This window comes from Dasypus novemcinctus, chromosome 22 (assembly GCF_030445035.2).
Source record: "Dasypus novemcinctus isolate mDasNov1 chromosome 22, mDasNov1.1.hap2, whole genome shotgun sequence".
NCBI lineage: Eukaryota > Metazoa > Chordata > Mammalia > Cingulata > Dasypodidae > Dasypus > Dasypus novemcinctus.
The window spans coordinates 10,469,071-10,474,634 of NC_080694.1; the positions used below are offsets into that span (position 1 = coordinate 10,469,071).

At 43.6% G+C, this 5,564-nt stretch overlaps 1 pseudogene; it reads right to left on the minus strand.

The window, feature by feature from the left end:
• Positions 1-1,060: 1,060 nt before the first annotated feature.
• LOC101444205 (polyadenylate-binding protein 4-like) lies at positions 1,061-3,399 on the minus strand (annotated as a pseudogene).
• Positions 3,400-5,564: the final 2,165 nt, after the last annotated feature.

Genomic DNA, 5,564 nt, shown 5'->3' on the forward strand with positions numbered 1-5,564 from the left:
AATAACTGAATAGTTACAATGCAGGAAACAAAGTATACAAAGTGTAAATAAAGAGAAAAATATAACTATAAAGTAAAAGAAATTAGACTATCTAAGTTCGTGTCACACACCCAGGGTTCAAAAACTTGTAAAGTTATATATGACTTTTATCTAAAATTCCATATTCAATAAAAATAAAGAGTAAGGGCAAAATACATTTTGGTACATGGAATCTCATAACTTTTACTTCCTAAGCATTATTTCTGATGCTGAAATAAAATTCCATTTTGACAGCTATATATGAGATCCCCAAAGATCTTAATATAAATCAAAATGATATATATTCGAGTAAAACAGTTTTTAAAAAATAATGTAATCCCAATCAATCAGTGCTAAAAATACCTAAGTATGTTGATTTAACTTTGCTACTATTTAGGAAAACCCATATATTCTTGTTTTCATTAGAATATATATATATAATTTATTTTGTAGTACTTACAAAAATCATACAAGTAATATACAAAACATGCCCATACAATAGTTCAAAAGCAAAAGTATGCAAACTGTAAAGGAAAAATAACTTTTCCCTTCATCTCAATTTTGTTTTCTTCCAAAGGAGTAACTGCTGTTAATAACTGAGTATATATCTTTACAGCTTATTACTAATGTATATAATTGGATAATATTCATCCATCTGCCTGATTACCAATCTGTATTTTTAATTTACATGTGTTCACATTATATATGTTGTTTTGTTTTGTTTTTTTAATGGAAGTTTTTTTCCTTTATTGAGAAACTTAAGACTTGGGTATATCAAATAAAACTAATTTCTGGGGAGATAAAATAAAAATTCATGATAGAAAAAAACAGCAACACTGGGCCATAGCAGAACCCAGAGAATATATTTGCATAACTGAAAAACTCCAGGTGCTTCATAATTGACCTTTTGATACCAAATAATCTATTAAATTTGCAATTTGTGATTCTTGGTATTGAAATTCATAGGACAAGGTAAGAAGTCTTCAAACCTTGAGCTGAAATCCATGAGGGATTATTTTGCTTTTGAATCGCTCTTTCCTTGTCTAAGAGGTAGCAACAGCAACAGCACCCACCTTCTGGGCAGCTTCCTTCTCAGCATGATGAGCCTGTAGAACTGCCACAGATTTATCCACCTTGGAGTGGAGGGACTCGGGAGACTCCAGCATGTGCAACAGCTCCAAGTTGTCAATCTCCAGCAGCATTCCCATAATCTTTCCAGCCAGGTTCTAATGCATTGTTAGGATGAGTGAGAACAAATGTTCTCCCAGCATCTGCTTCTGGTCCTGGGGCTTGCGGAGGCCAGCAGGGAGGTGATCAGGAGCTCCTAGCCCTGCACATGGACTGCAGGCTTTGGTACCTACAGAGGCTGAATTGCAGGATGAGAGCTGTGTATGCTGGAGGCATTTTCCATGGTGCAACAGCCCGGGAGCTTTGGTACCTACAGAGGCTGAATTGCAGGATGAGAGCTGTGTATGCTGGAGGCATTTTCAATGGTGCAATAGCCCGGGGAGCAGCAGTAGCAACTCCAGCAGAAAGTGCTAAATTCTGCACAGCGTGGATACACCTCCAGACTGGCAGCTGTCAGTCAGCCCTTCCTGGATGGCACCAGCCCCACCAAAGCCCATAGCCAAGCAGTCGGGGTACTCAGATCTGACTCTCTGAGTGGTAGCAGGGAGGCCATGAGAGGTCAGAGCATTACCAGTTGGAGCCAGATGGTGAAGAGTTCGACGAGGCCCAGATTGGTATATAGCACTTGGCATTCCTTGGAAGCCTTGGGATCTCCTAACTTTTGCAGGGTGGATTAGGCCTCATCTATGCTGATTATCTGTATAGTATGGAGGTCTTCCCTGAGCTTGTGGAACTGCCAGCACAAAGTAGCCACCAGTTGCAGGTTGAAACTGATTTAGGAGAACTATGACACACAGGGGTGACCCCGCGTAGGGGAGCCCCATGCACAAGCAGTGCACCCCATAAGGAGAACCACCCAGTGTGAAAGAAAGTGCAGCCTGCCCAGGAGTGGCACTGCGCACATGGAGCGCTGACACAGCAAAATGATGCAACAAAAATGAGACACGAATTCTGGGTGCCACTGACAAGAATAAAAGCAGACACAGAACAACACACAGAGAATGGACACACAGAGCAGACAACTGGGGGGAAGGGTGGGGAAGGGGAGAGAAATTTAAAAAATAAATATTAAAAAAGATGACATTGGCAGGGAGTGCTCACATTCCTGCCACCCACTGCATATACTGTTGGTCAGGTGAGCCTTTCTCTCTTCCTTCCTCTGGGCCAGGGCATCATACAGTGGCTTGGAGCCTACCATGCATCCATTCATCTGTCGCTGACTTGGTTGCCTCTTCAGGAGATGAAAATCAGACAAAGCCAAACCCTTTGCTTCTTCCATTCTCCAGTGTCACCTTAGCACTGGACATTGAGCCAAAAGGAGAAAATTCTTTTATTAACTTCTCATCATCAATGGTGTCATCCAAGTTCTTAATATAGAGATTCGCCCCCTGATATTGACTAATCCTCCCCTCTTTCAGCTGCTCAAATTTTCATTTTAACTCAGCCTGCCATTCAACTGTCTTCTGTGCATGGCCTACATATATGACTTTTCCATTGATTTCTTTTCCATTCATCTCTTCCACAGTCTTATTGGCACCCTCATGTTTTTCTTAACTCACAAGGCCAAAGCCTTTGGATTTCCCACTGGCACCTTTCATCACCTTGATACTTAGGGTCCTGTCAAACTGACTGAATAGCTCTTTAAGACTCTCATAATCCACCTCTTCCCCAAAGTTTTTGATATACACATTGGTGAATTCCTTCACTTTAGTTCCAAGTTCATCTTTCCTCTTTCTGAGACTTAAATCTGCCCATTGAGGTCATTGAAGAGCATGATGTGCATCTTCTCCAAGGCCTTGTCAGCAGCCTCTTATGAATTCAGAGTGGACCAAGGCATAACCCTTAGAGTTGTTCTCATCACACACCACCTCGCAAGACAGAATGTTTCCAAAAGCAGAAAAAGTATCATAAAGTGCCTTATTATCTATGAATTTGTTGAGGTTCTTGCTGAAGACATTTCCCACACCAGATAGTCTCAAAGAGGAATCCCTCTGAGACCACATGATTTGCACTGGTTTTCCTTTAATCACATCCAAGGCTCCTGGTGTCCAGGGCCCACTCAGCATCAGCCGGCTGCTGGAAGTTGAGGTAGGCATGATCCAGGGAATGGCTGGTGACCATATCGTAGCAGACCTGGATGGACAGTTCAGGCACCGTGGGACTGAATTTTTCACACAGCATGGCCTCGGTGACGTCGAGTGCTTGTCACCCACTACAGGGAACCATGGGGTAGCTGCTGGCTGCAGCGTTCATCTCCCCGCTCCCCACCACCTGAGTCCCACCAGGAGGACTTCTTAGGGAGATCATGACAGAATACAAGAGGCTCTTCTAGCCCTGACCCGCACCACGGCTCCCAGGTGCTAAGAGTTAAGCTGAGAGAAGCTAGGGAAGGCTCAGATACACAGGAGTTGGACACAGCTCCTGGGAGATGGCAAAATCTCAGCCAAAAGACTCTCAAAACCAAGATGGCCGGGGGGGGGGGGGGTTGTAATTTTCAGCTGTCCATATTTGAACCTCCAAAGTTCAAAAAATATGAAAACGGGAATCCCCTTCCAAGTTACACAAATTCTTCAGGAGGCAATCAAATGCTGCCCACAGCAACCTTCAGGATGCGCATTTCTCTATAAATATAGGCCTCAGGTTCCTGGCGATTTAAAATGACAACAGCCAGGGGAAGAGGGAAATGATATTCACCAATGCCACTGGGCAAGCCCAAGACGGGTGCAGGGCACACCGGACTCCCACCCCAGCTCCAGGAGGCAGCCCCAACGCCTGAGGTGCCGGGGGTGGGGGAGGAGGGGGTAGCTTGCGGGGCAAGGACGCGCCACGGGATGGTGAAGAGGCATGTGGAGGGGAGGGACACAAGGCGGGCAGGTCGGGAGGACGCATGCGTGACACTCATAGCTGAGAGGCACGAGGACAGGGCGCGCGGCCGCGGTTCACTTTTCAAGGGACTGACTGATGGACCCGGACTGATGTGGTCAAGTGGCCACAGCTCGGCACAGGCTGGAAGCTTGCGGAAGTGACTTGCCCACGGGTTCTCCAAGGATTCGCTTTTTCCTGGGAGGCAATGGAGTGTTCCACAAGATCGTGCAGTGATGGATATAGGACACATTAAATTACACCAAAAATGTATAAAAGTCTATAGGCTAAAATGTAAACCATTATGTAAAACATAACATAACTGAAAATTTAGAAAATTTTACAATCTAAAATATAAACCATAGGGAAGCAGACTTATCCCAATGGATAGGGCGTCTGCCTACCATATTGGAGGTCCATGGTTCAAACCCCAGGCCTCCTTGACACGTGTGGAGCTGGCCCATGCACAGTGCTAATGCACGCAAGGAGTGCCATGCCACACAGGGGTGTTCCCCGCACAGGGGAGCCCCACATGCAAGGAGTGCACCCCATAGGGAGAGCCACCCAGCACGAAAGAAAGTGCAGCCTGCCCAAGAATGGTGCCACACACATGGAGAGCTGACATAACAAGATGATACAACAAAAGGAAACACAGATTCCCGGTGCCACTGATAAGGATAGAAGCAGTCACAGAAGAACACACAGTGAGTGCACACAGAGAGCAGACAACTGGGGGGAAGGGGGAAGGGAAGAGAAATAAATTTTTAAAAATTAAAAAATTAAATATAAACCATAATGTAAACCAAAATGGAACCATGGTTGATAGCTATGTTTCAAAATCTGTACATCAGCTGCAGCAAATATAACATGAACATGTAAAAATGTCATTGCTGGGGAAGGGGGAAAAGGGTTTGACATTGGATATATGGGAGTCTCCTATATTGTATATTTACTATGATCTAAAACTTTTTTGAAAACAAAATTAAAAATTAGGAAAAAAAAAAAGAATGCAGACACTGAGGAAGAAATGTCTTACATTTCGATAACCTCTATTTGAATCTTTAATTTGCCATACAAATATCATGGAGAGCTAAACTTGCTTCTGAGATCGGCTATAGAGAAACTCACTATTCCCAGTGGTAGGATAAATTATCTTGGCACAGAAAGGACCTGAAGAAAGTATCAAGTCCAAGAATATCTTATGAAAGCCCTTTTTGGTAGTAAATCAGCCATTGTAGGCTCTGTATAATACTTATGCATCACCAGAAAACCACCAGAATCCTACTAAGGGTCAAGTAATAGTTCTTTTCAATTAATAATAATGGATATATGATTTTAATGGCATAGTCTTTCGTGCCCATGAAAAACAATCCAAAAAACAAACAACACAAGGACCAGCTCTTTTCCTGAAGGCACAGGTTTACCCCAACACAGCACCAAGCTAATGACACTACCAGCATTGGGCTTCAGCATGGCACACTACTCCAGAGATCAAAGGTGCTCGATTCCTGTCCCAATCTTCAATATTCTTTTTTCACAATAACTGTAAAAACAAG